The sequence below is a fragment of the Schistocerca americana genome, chromosome 2 (assembly GCF_021461395.2).
Source record: "Schistocerca americana isolate TAMUIC-IGC-003095 chromosome 2, iqSchAmer2.1, whole genome shotgun sequence".
In the NCBI taxonomy this organism is placed as follows: Eukaryota; Metazoa; Arthropoda; class Insecta; order Orthoptera; family Acrididae; genus Schistocerca; species Schistocerca americana.
In genome coordinates this window covers 709,402,807-709,416,007 of record NC_060120.1, presented here as the reverse complement: position 1 = coordinate 709,416,007, position 13,201 = coordinate 709,402,807, and the positions used below count along the sequence as shown (strand labels likewise).

Sequence of the window (13,201 nt, the reverse complement as noted above, 5' to 3'; positions counted from 1 at the left end):
CGGTGCGCATTCCCTGGATGGTCTCGTCATTCTGGCAGGCACAATGGATAAGCGCAGGTATACTTCTGTTCTTGGGGCTCATGTCCATCTCCGCATGGAGTTTGAGTCTCCTCGACATGATGGTATCTATTAGCATAACAATGCAACGTGCCACACAGCTTGCAGCGTACGTGCGTGATTCGATGAGCACGGGGATGAGTTTCCCATAATCCCCTGGCCACCAAACTTCCTCGATTTAAATTCAGTCGAAAATCTGTGGCACCGTCTCAATTGGATTGTTCGCGTCATTGATTCTTAGCCGAGAAAACTAGTGCCCGTACCTCCCAGAAACCTCACTGACTCTCTTCGGGTACGTCTTGCAGCGGTCTGCGCTGCAAATGGTGGTTATTCAGGTTTTTGAAAGGTTGTCAAAGAACTGTGATGTTTGTGGTAAATGAACGTCTCCTCTATAAAAATCAACATGCATTCCGCAAACAGAGATCCTGCGAAACTCAGATTACTCCGTTCCTCCATGAGATCCACAGCGCAGTGGACAAAGGCGCTCAGGTTGATGCCGTGGTCCTTGATTTTGGCAAGGCATTTGACACCGTCCCGCACTGCTGTTTAATGAAAAATAACAAGCTTGTGAAGTATCGGAGCAGACTTGCGATTGGATTCAAGACTTTCTTGCAGATGGAACTCAACACGTCGCTCTTAACGGAACTAAGCCGACAGATGTAAAGGTATTACCCGAAGTACCACAGGGAAGTGTGATAGGACCATTGCTGATTACAATGTATATAAATGATCTAGTGGAAAGCGTCGGATGCTCTTTAACGCTATTCGCAGATCATGCGTTTGTCTGTAACAAAGTAGCAATGCCAGGAGATAGTAAGAACTTGCAGAACGACCTGTAGAGAACTGATGATTGGTGCAAGCTCTGGCAGTTGACCCTGAACGCAAGTAAATGTAACTTGTTGCGAGTACATGGGAAAAGAAATCCAATACTGTACAGCTACACTATTGATGACAAACAGCTGGAGACAGCGTCTGCCGTAAAATATCAAGGCGTAACTGCCGAGTGACCTTAAGTGGAATGACTATATAAAACGGATACTGGGAAAAGCACACACCAGACTCAGATTCATCGGAAGAATCTTCAGCAAATGTAACTCATCCACGAAAGAGGTGGCTTATAGGCGCTTGTTCGCCCGATTCTTGAGTATTGTTCGTCTATCTGGGATCCCTATCAGGTAGGACTGATAGAGGAGATAGAGAAGATTCAACGAGGAGTGCCGCGTTTCGTCACGGGGTCGTTTAGCTGGCGAGAGAGTGTTACGGAACTGCTGCAAAAAAAAAAAAAAAAAAAGAGAAAAAAGTGGTGCAAATGGTTCTGAGCACTATGGGACTTAACATATGAGGTCACCAGTCCCCTAGAACTTAGAACTACTTAAACCTAACTAACCTAAGGACATCACACACATCCATGCCCGAGGCAGGATTCGAACCTGCGACCGTAGCGATCGCGTGGTTCCAGACTGAAGCGCCATAACAGCTCGGCCACAGCGGCCGGCCACGGAAATGCTAAACAAACTCCACTGGCAGACGTTAAAAGAGCGGCGTTGTCCATCACGGAGAGATTTACTACTGAAATTTCGGGAAAGCACTTTTCAGGAGGAGTCGGACAACATATTACTTCCTCCCTCATAGATCTGGCGTAGGCTACTGACCACGAGGAGAAAATTCGAGAAATTAGAGCCAATACAGAGACTTGCCGACAATCATTCTTCCCACGCACTATTCGCGAGAGGAACAGGGTTAGAGGGATAGTGGTACCGAAAGGACCCTACGCCACACACCATGAAGTATGATGTAGATGTAAATGAGTTGTGTGAACCTGCCATTCGCATTTAATTTATGCTGGTGTGATGGAGCAGGATACGCTTGTGTGACTGTGACGACGTGTGGAAGCGTGAGCAGGCAGCAGACCGGCGGTGTACGGTAGCTGCGAGGCGGTCTGCGAGGCGCGCTCTCCCACCCGATGCATCGCAGCGGAGAAAGTGCGACCCACATTCCTGGGCTGCGCGGCGGCCGCTGGCCGGATCAGAGCAGGCAGTCAGTTACCTCTGTGCAGTTCGCGCCGGCACGGCTGCCGATCCCCAGGTGAGTGAGAACACCTGCCACCGTACGTTAACGCTCACGCGCATTTCAACAGCACGCATGCGAACACCGACGTCTAACCATATGTCTGTGATTTTACCTGCACTGCTGGCAATTTCTCATTGTATATACGAGGGCTATTCAGAAAGTAAGATGCGATCGGTCGCAAAATGGAAACCTCAGTGAAAATAAAAACAGTTTAATTTCCAATAGTTTGCTTCCATTTCCAGCAACTTCTCTACATAGTCGCCGCTCCGTCTTTGACACTTGTTGCTGCGCTGTACCTACTTTCCAGTACCCGCCTGTGCTTTCCGCTGCTTCTCTGCTCTCTTCTGCAGTTGTCCGTGGCAAAATGTTGTCTACATTGCCAGCGGCTCATGTGAGCAGAAATGAACATCAGAGGGAGCCAAGTTCTGGGTGTTTCGAACGTGATCAAACACTTCTTATCGAAAAGTCTGCAGTGGCGTCCTCATTGCTGCTGTAGTGCGTGGCCGAGAATTACAATGAAGAAGGAAATGCATGACAGCTACGTTCTGTGGGGTTACACGAAATCAGACGGCAACCATACTTGGAGGGAGACACTATTTTGTGGGCATCTTTACGTGCTCACTGTGTTCTCAGAACTGAAAAGAGCGACGTGACGTGACCGACAGGCACGCTGGACACACAATCTGTACAAAGATTCATCGGATTTACACTGTCGTTTCCATTTCGCGACCTACCGGAACTTACTTTCCGAACAGCCCTCGTACATCTACATACATATTCCACAAGCCATTGTACTGTGCATGGCGGATGTTGTCGCCTCCGTACAAGTCCAGATTTCTCTTATCTTGTGTCCACGATAGGTACGCGAGATTGACGTTTGCCCCCGTACAATCGCTTTTCAGTCATCCGCAAATACTGGTTCTCTAAACTTTTACAATGTTGTTTCGCGAAAAGAACGTCATCTTCCCTCGAGTCAGTCGCCTTTGAGTTCACAGAGCATTTCCACAATACTTGTGTGTTGATTTAGCCTACCGGTAACAAACTGAACAGCACGCCTCTCAAATACTTTCCGATTTAATGGGGAGCCCGAACACTCAGGCAGTACTTTGCACTGGAGTGCAATAGTTTTCTACACGTGGTATTCTTCATAGATGAGCTAGCGTTTCTTTGAGCCGAACTCAATTATTCGCCTTCCCTAATACCAACGTAAGTGCTGGTTCCATTTCACATCGCTTTGCAGCTTTACGCTTAGACTAGGTATTTAATCGACGTGGCTTTGCCAAGCAGCGCACTGCTAATACCCACCTTCATTAACTTAAATCTGGAGCAAGCTGCCATTCATCACACCAAACAGAAATTCTCTCTAAGACATGCTGTATCCTGTACAGTTACTCACACACGACAATTTACTGTGCACTGCAACGTCATCAGCAAATACTCCCAGATTGCTGCAAACCCTACGCCCGTCAGATCGCTTATGTACTCAGGGTATTCCACGAGCAATGATCAGTATTCAGAGATATGACAGAAACGACCATTCGAAGCATAAAAGGCTATTAAACACGGGTTCTCAAAGGCATACCTTAAGGTATGTGAGTGCTTGTTCATCTTCCCTATTGACAATCACGTGTCTTCTACTGAACAAGTGCTCCCAGTTTTTAAGGATTTCATTTTAGGCCCGATGTTTACCAGACATTTTTTCTTATTTTGGTCCCTGCTACCTATTTCTAAAATGTGGAAAGGAAAAGGCTTTCAGAAGAAAAGATGTATTTCACAGTTTCGAAGATGAAGTACTCATAGGTCTATAGGTCCGAATTTTAGAGCCCATGTTTACTGGACTTTGTTTGCTTCATTTGATCGTTCTTGTCATATCCCTCAATATTAACCATTCCTCCTGTGACAGCCTGTGTAGATAACAAGGGTGGTCCTATCAACTTTCCTGAAGCATTTCTGATGAGCACTCGTCCTTCACGATAACGTACTCAGTTCTATTACTCAAGAAGTCATTGAGCCAGCCGGCCGGTGTGACCGTGTGGTTCTAGGCGCTTCAGTCTGGAACCGCGTGACCGCTACGGTCGCAGGTTCGAATCCTGCCTCGGGCATGGTTGTGTTTGATGTCCTTAGGTTAGTTAGGTTTAAGTAGTTCTAAGTTCTAGGGGACTGATGACCACAGATGTTAAGTCACATAGTGCTCAGAGCCATTTGAACCATTTTTTCTTCGAGCCACTCACATTTCTGGGCGCCTGTTTTGTGTACTCTGACCTTCAAGAGTCTGTAGTGGGGCAGCATCTCAAATGCTTTTCCGAAATCTAGGAATATATTATCTGCCTGCTCCCCTTCAGTCATGGTTCGCATGATATTGTGTGAGAAAAGGGTAAGAGTTTTGCACGAGTAATGCTTTATAAATACATGCTGATTTTGGGGCAGAAACGCGGAAATTCCTTATATTCGATCCTAGAATATGCTCAACAAATATGCAGTAACTCGTTGTTAAGGGTATTGGTCTGTAATTTTACGGGTCTCCCCTTTTACGCTTCATATATAAATTTTTCCAGTCGGTTGGGACTTTTGTCCTAGGAGGGAGACTCACGATAGATGCAAGCTGAGTTAGGGACCAAAAACGAAGAGTACCCTTTGGAAAACAGAACTGGGATTCCATTCGGACTCGCCGATGTATTTGGTTTCAACTCTTTCAGTTGCTTCTCAATGCCAGGGAAGCCTATTTCTGTTATCTCCATACAGGAGTCTGTGGAACGGTCTGCGCGATCCTCCTGTGTGAGTGATTTTTAAAAGTGAAATTTAAAATTGCAAGTTCCGTTTTGTTGTCTGTTACATCAGACTGATCGATGAGTCTATGAATAGACACCTTCGATCCGCTTAAGTGACAAGCAACGGAAAAAACAGAGAAGACGAATCAGTTATCATCTTATAAACACAGTGCTAAAGAAAAAAAAAATGACCAAAGCTTCTCCGGTTCCCTGTTTAGTAACAACTTCATCATGATGAAATTTTCTTGAAGAATTAGGACGGACTCAGGGAAACCACACGTGTGAACCACTGTTTGCTTCATTCATAGACGACATTCTGCAAACAATGTATGGTGATGAACAGGTAAATTCCGTCTTTCTAGATTCGCAAAAGGCTTTTCACAGTCTACCACTTGTATAATAGGACCCTGTTCGTTATACTGAATGGCGAACATTCCACAGAAACGAAATTAGCAACGGGAAGCGTATTTAGACCTCTAATATTTTCAATATACTTAGAAGAATTATCAACAATACACCACCGTAGCTGAGTGGTCAGCATAGATAGTTGTTATGCGGAGGACCCGGATTCGATTCCCGGTACTGTCAGGAAGACTTTCTTGGCTGTAGGACTGGTAAGGTGTGCACTCAGCCTAGTGATGACGAAATAAATCTCGGGTGAACAGCCTGGTATGAGTGTGCGTAGGACACAATACTTCGGCAATCGATCACGTTGCTATCATCAGGTGCGCTGTTGTATTGACAGGCGGTTGACGCTGACGCTGGAATGACGAGCCTGTCCTTGGCTCGTGGTGGTGCAGTTTAGACAAAAATTTGTCATTCCTGCGGTTCCTGTAGGGGAGAGAAAGATATATTACCACTCTTGTTGATTGGTCCTGTCTGGTGTAACCTGAAAAAGAGAAAGACACACTCTGTTCAGGGATTAGTAAAACTTAGTCCCTCAGCAGGTCAGGCCAACGCGTGGTTGGCCTGTGACGAGGTTGTTGGCCCAGTCCACGGATGAGCCGGTTGCGGGAGCGCCCCGTCTTCTCGTAGAAATTCCTGGCGATGGCGCGAAACCTGTCTCGGAGAGGCAGGGACGCGGTGTCCTCGTGGAGTTGACGCGTCGAGAAGCGCCTCGGAAGATGCATCGCAGTCTTTAGGGAGCGGTTCTGTATCCGCTGCAGAGTCACAATGTGAGCATCTGCGGCTTTCCCCCAGACCACGGCCGCATACTCTAAAAGTGGGCGAACCAATGTTAGGTAAAGCGTGATGCCGTGTTGCGGTGGCAATGACGACTGCGGGTTTAGCAGCGGATACAGGGCGCGAAGGCGTCCTATTGCTCTACCATCCAGGTGAGCCTGCGGTCTAGGGTAACCCCTAGGTACTTCGCCGTCCCACTCCATGGGATAGGTTCTCCCAGGATTTCGACCGGCGTAAGCCCTGGCGGCAGAAGTCTTCGGGTGAAGACGACTGCCTGACTCGTTGTGGCGTTGAATTTCAACCGCCACCTTGTTGCCCATGAGCCCAAGGCGTCGCACCCGCGTTGGAGGCGGTTTCTCAGCACTTGGGTGTTAATGCTGCGAGTGAACAGGGCTGTGTCATCAGCGTACAGCGTCAGTTCGACTCCTGCCACTTTCGGCGCGTCGGCAGTGTACAGGGAGTACAGCGAGGGGCCGAGAACCGACCCCTGCTGCACCCCTGCACGTATCTGCCGGTCTGTGGACGTACCGTCGTCAGCCCTCAAGTGGAAGGTTCGTTCGACAGGTACGACCGCAACAGCGTGATGTGGGACGTCGGCATCCCTTGTTTGAACTCGAGACCGCCGTGCCATCCCGAGTCAAACGCTCGAGAGACGTCGAGGAACACTGCACCAAAGAATTCCCTTGTTTACAGTGCCCTCATCGCCGGTTCTACCACCCGCAAGAGCTGGTGGGAAGTGCCATGTTCTTCTCGGAACCCAAATTGCTCGTCCGGGATGATGCCCTCCTGGGTGACGTGTCGCATCAGTCTTCTCGCGTACAGCCTCTCGAAAACTTTCGAGAGGGAAGGGAGCAGGCTGATGGGTCGGTAGCTCGATGCCTGGAGTGGGTCCTTGCTGGATTTCAGAATAGCCACGACCTCCGCGTGTTTCCACGCAGAGGGGTAGTCACCTGATCGGAGAATCTCGTTGAAGACATCGCCAAGTTGCCGGTGTAAGCCCGGCGGAAGGTTCTTCAGCAGGAGGTTTGTGACGCCATCGCTGCCTCCAGCCTTCTTGGGGTTCAGCGAGACTGCCAGGCGGTGGGCCGGCGCCAGGTATATATAGGACAATCCCCCCTCCTGCTCCTCCCTCAGGCGCTTCCTATGAGTCGGTGCGGTCCGCGTCCCGCCCGGTCCAGGTGCAGCGCACGTTCTCCCGCCGTCTGGGCGCTGCGTCCTAGGTCTTCTCGTTCAGGAGGGTCTGCCGGCACTGCTGTCGTTATTCTTCCCTCCTTCCTCGAAGTCGGTACACTCTGGGAAATATCATTTTTCTTCTTAATCCAGGTGACCGCGGGTTCCCACGCCTTGCTAAGGATGTAACCGCTGTCACGATTTAGTTGTGGCTCCCTTACTCTGATCTCTATAGCTTCTTCGATAACACAGTCCCAGTATTTGGAAGTCTGTGTCGCGGAAACAATAAATCGGTATCAAATGATATTGTCAGTTTTTGAATACCGAAACAAAGACCCTTGTTTCTTAATGTCAAACAAAACAAGTTTCCAACTCTTAATTAAAGAATACCCCTTACCTCTGTTTATAATATTCTCAGGTAGCCGGATTACGATGGCTTCTTTCACTACACAGTCTCAATACCGTGACGCAGGGGCAACCACTTGTGTCTCATCGTACAACATTATATGTCCTCCAGTAAGACAGTGCCCCGCCATTGCAGATTTTTCTGGTTGAAATAAACGTGTGTGGCGATGATGCTCCTCGTATCGATCCTGGACCGCACAATCGTTTGTCCAGTATAGATTTTACCGCAATGGCAGGGAATCTTGTAGACCCTGGGATTTCTCAAACCCGAATCATCCTTCACCTAGCCCAACAGAGCTCTGGTCTTAGCTGGCGGACGGAATAAACTTTTAATATCATATTTCTTTAAATTTCCTCCTATTTTTGAAGATACGCTCTCATAAAAAGATAGGAATGCCACCGATTTGTTTATATCTTCAGCTGGTTCACGCGAAGGTCGTGTAAAGCACGACGGATGTGATTGTCAGTTTAACCATTCTGCTTGAACTCAGCTTTTAGATAATCCAGTTCTTGTGTCAAAGTATCTGCATCTGAAGCGGCGTAAGACCTTTTTGCGAATGTACGTAGGACCCTATTGCCTTGGCACGATGGATGAAAACTTGATGCTTGAAGATATCGGTCCGTATGCGTGGGCTTACGATAAACACTATGTCCTAATGTTCCATGATCCCTCCAGCAGACCAAGTCATATAAAAACGGAAGTCTTCCACACTTTTCAACTTCCATCGAGAACTTAATATTGAGAGGCAGCCAGTTAAAATGATCTACGAAACGATCCAGAGCATCCCTCCCATGTGGCCATACCAAAAATGTATCGCCGATGTATCTCCAAAAACAAGTTGGTTTTAAGAATTCCGTCTTCAGTGCCATGTCCTCAAATTCTTTCATAAACAAACTGGCGACTATGTACTCCCCATAGCCACTCCGTCCGTTTGTTCAAAGTATTTGTCATTAAATAAAAAATGCGTCGACGTCAACACATGGCGACAAAGCTTAGTTGTTTATTCGTCCAATTTTTGGTTCAAATGGCTGTGAGCACTATGGGACTAGACATCTATGGTCATCAGTCCCCTAGAACTTAGAACTACTTAAACCTAACTAACCTAAGGACAGCACACAACACCCAGTCATCACGAGGCAGAGAAAATCCCTGACCCCGCCGGGAATCGAACCCGGGAACCCGGGCGTGGGAAGCGAGAACGCTACTGCACGACCACGAGCTGCGGACCGTCCAATTTTTCGTCAATTAACTGCAAAGAATCTGCAAGAGAAATTCTGGTAAAAGGAGTCGCCGCGGCGTGTTTGATTTCAGTTCCCGCTAGTTAGTGCGACGGCTTACTCACCTGAAGATAGCGGACAGGTGGACCGCCGAAATATTGCGTCCAGATGACGATATGTTCCGGCTGGAGACCCGACACGAATATCAAAAATTACTACGCCGGGGAAGTTTATGGAGCCACAACTACACTAAGATTGTTTGGAAGAGTTCTGAGAAAATTCGGTGCATCTGTAAAAAAAAACACATACAAATCGTAAATAAGACCGATTCTAGAATAGAAAACTGTTCCAGTGTTCGGTGTCCTTATCAAGTAGGCAAAGCAACAGACATCTACCGAATTCAGATGCATGATGCTCGGGTCGTGACAGGTAGGAGTGGTCCCATTCGAAAGTGTAACGGGAAAGCTAGAGAAACTTAAAGGGGAAGCGTTGGAAGGGAGGTGACATAATTCTCGCGAATCCCTGTTTGAAAAATTTAGAGGACCTGTACTCCAGGGACACTGTGCGGCTGTTATGATGCCACCAACGTATAACTCGCGTAGGTATGACGAAAACGCTCAGTACGCGAATGGCGTAGGAAAGAAAACAGATAGTACCCTCTCGTGCACTGTGCAATAGATAGCATGGAGTGTTCAAAACTTCAAACTAATAGATATTACGACGTAGCAAACAACAAATATATTTCGCTAAGCAACCAGGTGTCGGAAATAGATTATGAATGATTACTAAGTATGCATCACAACGCCCGCTGCGAATAAGAAAAACAGAAAGTATCCTTTTCACATATCATTACAACAGATTTCGTTTGAAGCACGTAGCGTTGTGGCGTGCTGGCGTTCTCACTGAGGTAGTACGAGGAGACAATGATGAGTCCTTAGTTTTATAAAGAAAAAATGATAGCATGGATTTGAAAAAAAAAATTACTCAAACATAACATATTTTCGGCATTCATCCGCGGCCATAAAGGCCTTCTTAGTGTTCAGAAAGCTTGTTTTCAAATGTTTGTTGAGATTTGGGAACAAATAATAGCCTGAGGGGACTAATTCAGGTGAACTGGGTGGATGTCTGAGTATCTGAAATTGAAGATTTCCAAATTTTCCCTGCGTGATGTTGGCCTTATGAAGAGGGTATTGTCGTCCAGAATGAAGAACCATTTTCTCAGCTTTTCCTGCCGTTTGGTGACCAGTTGTTACTTCAGTTTGTCGATAAGTTCAAAACAGTATTTTACCGTGATGGTTTTACCATGTTTTATGTCGTCAATATTTAGGATTCTATCTTCCTCCCAAAAGACGAATGCGAGCAATTTTTCTGCTGATTTTGTGTTTTGAACTTCTTTGGACGTGGGCTGTTCTTGGTCTATGGATCATAATTCTATATCCATGTTTCATTCGTAGTGACGAGACGATCTAAAAACCCCCAAAGATCCCGGCGACATTGGTTCTAAATGGACTGTGAAACAATCAGACGTTCACGCTTTTGATCTGCATTGGGATATTTGGGAACCCATTTGGCTGAGAGGTTTTTCATGTCCAAGAACCCATGAGTAATACGACCCACACGTTCTGGTGATATGCCCAGGGTCTCTGCTGTCTTTGTAGCAGTTGGCCTCTGATCGTCAGGTAAGGAGCAAGATCTGCAGCTTCCAGAACTGTGACTTGAGTTGGCCTTCCACAATGCTCTTCATCTTCAGTGCTACTGTTTTAATTGAAGTAAACCATTCTTGATAGGAATGGCAGTTAGCATCAAATGTACCGTATGCATAATGATAAATTTGTTTGGTAGTGTTCCTTTTAAAGAAAGAAAAACTTAATCATAGGACTACTCTCTTTCACTGTGAGTTCTCTTTTCTTGCGCCATGTACATAAAAACAAATGGTACTGGCACGCCGTTAACGTCGCGCGAGATTAGTCGAGCGGTCTCAGGCGCTTCAGTCATAGACTGTGCGGCTGGTCCCGGCGGAGGTTCGAGTCCTCCCTCGGGCATGGGTGTGTGTGTTTGTGCTTAGGATAATTTAGGTTAAGTAGTGTGTAAGCTTAGGGACTGATGACCTTAGCAGTTAAGTCCTATGCCGGCCGGTGTGGCCGTGCGGTTAAAGCCGCTTCAGTCTGGAACCACGTGACCGCTACGGTCGCAGGTTCGAATCCTGCCTCGGGCATGGATGTGTGTGATGTCCTTAGGTTAGTTAGGTTTAATTAATTCTAAGTTCTAGGCGACTGATGACCTCAGAAGTTAAGTCGCATAGTGCTCAGAGCCATTTTGAAGTTAAGTCCTATAAGATTTCACACGCATTTTAACAACGCCGTTAATATTGCATATAATGTAAACAACAAGGCATAATGCCAAAACATCAGAGCTAATCTACATCAATTTTAGCCAGGAGAAGCCGAGGACTGATAAGCACTTCGTCAACAGCAAGTAGCACTGTAGTCGCCGTATGTTCAGCAGTCCAGGTATCGGTCAGGGAGGATTTGTTTGCAATTTCCCCGGACCTCGACCCACTCGAATTACTTCCTTGTAAAGAATAAAGTTTAACAAGCACGTCGGTGGAATAATTATACTAGAAATTCCGTAACTCGTCGCAAAGTCGTAATCAGGAAGGCAGAAAACAATCCTTACAGCAATTGGAAATCCAAATCAGTAGCAGGCAGCCGGCATCCAATAGGGCGTGATATGGATGATGTGTAAAGTCTTCACTCGGCGCTCAGTCAGACTCTGAGTCTTCCGGCAACTGTTTATATTCTAAGTCATTTGAACACCTGGCGCGCTGCCTATCGTGTGCTGCTGGGCGCCGCAACCTCTTTGCCTCGATAGCTTTGATATTTTCTCTATCGAGGTGAGACAAAAGTCTAAAAAACGAAGTTATGGAATATTGTAAGTAGCTTTATTACTGTGAAGCGTAGATGCGAGTAAATGAACAATAACATTATTTGAACTTTCATTTTGAGGTTCAATTTTTGGGTAAGCATTTTAACTAAACAAAATATATGAATAATTTGCCTGTTCGTTACATTCCTTTTGTAATCTTGTATTTTCTTAACATTATTTTACTTATAATTACAAGATGTGGAACTTCTATAATTAATTCTGAAACTGCTGTGTAAAACTGAACGTACTGTCACTTTGCTTGTCTCTATGCTTTTGAACACTGACCTACAGAATTTTCCCTGAAAAATACAGCCCAAACTTATTCTATTCATTTGTAACCCACAATATACCAGGATAACGCAATCTGACTATTAATTAACGCAAAAGAATGGCCCTGAATTAGACGAAATCCTAACAATAACCCAAACATTTCATAAGTCACTTACCTCACAGAAAGTCTTGATGACACGAACTACAGCAAATACAGCAGTTATACAGCCAGCTAAACAAAAAGATTCTAACTACTGTAGGTTCTAACTACTAATAGGTACGTGGTTAGCAAAGGAAAGATTTTGTTGCCGAGCAAACAATGTATTTAGCAGATTTTACGTTAATCATGTGACATCCAGTTCCAAAAAATATATAATTGTCCATGACATCCAGTTACAAAAATTATATAATCGTCAATAATTCCATTACTCACATTTAACAATCCATGTCCATCCAATATCAAAATCTCCATGACGGACACACGTCCATGCCGTCCGCTCGCCCCAACAGTGCTTCCAACCTCCATCACTGCCAACTAACTTGGCACTGCGAGTCTGACCATCCACAGATTCTCTTACACAGGGCGCAGTGCTGTCAATGATATTAATGCAGTCTAAAGTGCTGCCAACATACAAACATATAAACAGGGTACTCACAAACGTTATTTTTAAAACTGAATACTTATTTTTGCATGGGCAGATTTTTACCTTAGTTCTTCAAAGTGTTGCTAATATATTTTGTTGGATGATTTTATTCTGTAAATTCATCAGACCGGTCGCTGTGGCTGAGCGGTTCTAGGCGCTTAGATCCCGAACCGCGCTGCTGCTACGGTCGCAGGTTAGAATCCTGTCTAGGGCATGGATGTGTGTGCTGTCTACATCTACATCTATATCAACATTTATACTCCGCAAGCCACCCAACGGTGTGTGGCGAAGGGCACTTTACGTGCCACTGTCATTACCTCATTTTTCTGTTCCAGTCGTGTATGGTTCGCAGGAAGAACGACTGCCGGAAAGGCTCCGTGCACGCTCGAATCTCTCTAATTTTACATTCGTGACCTCCTCGTGAGGTATAAGTAGGGGGAAGCAATATACCCGATACCTCATCCAGAAACGCACCCTTTCGAAACCTGGACA

The 13,201-nt window shown here is 46.0% G+C and overlaps 1 protein-coding gene across 1 annotated transcript in view; it reads left to right on the top strand.

Moving 5' to 3' along the window:
• The first annotated feature begins 2,053 nt into the window (after positions 1-2,053).
• Positions 2,054-13,201, top strand: part of LOC124595866 (glutathione S-transferase 1-1) — a 63,267-nt gene continuing 52,119 nt past the window's right edge. The window contains exon 1 of the mRNA XM_047134773.1: positions 2,054-2,142. The gene's annotated coding sequence lies outside the window, so the exon portion shown is untranslated. The remainder of the gene's footprint in view (positions 2,143-13,201) is intronic.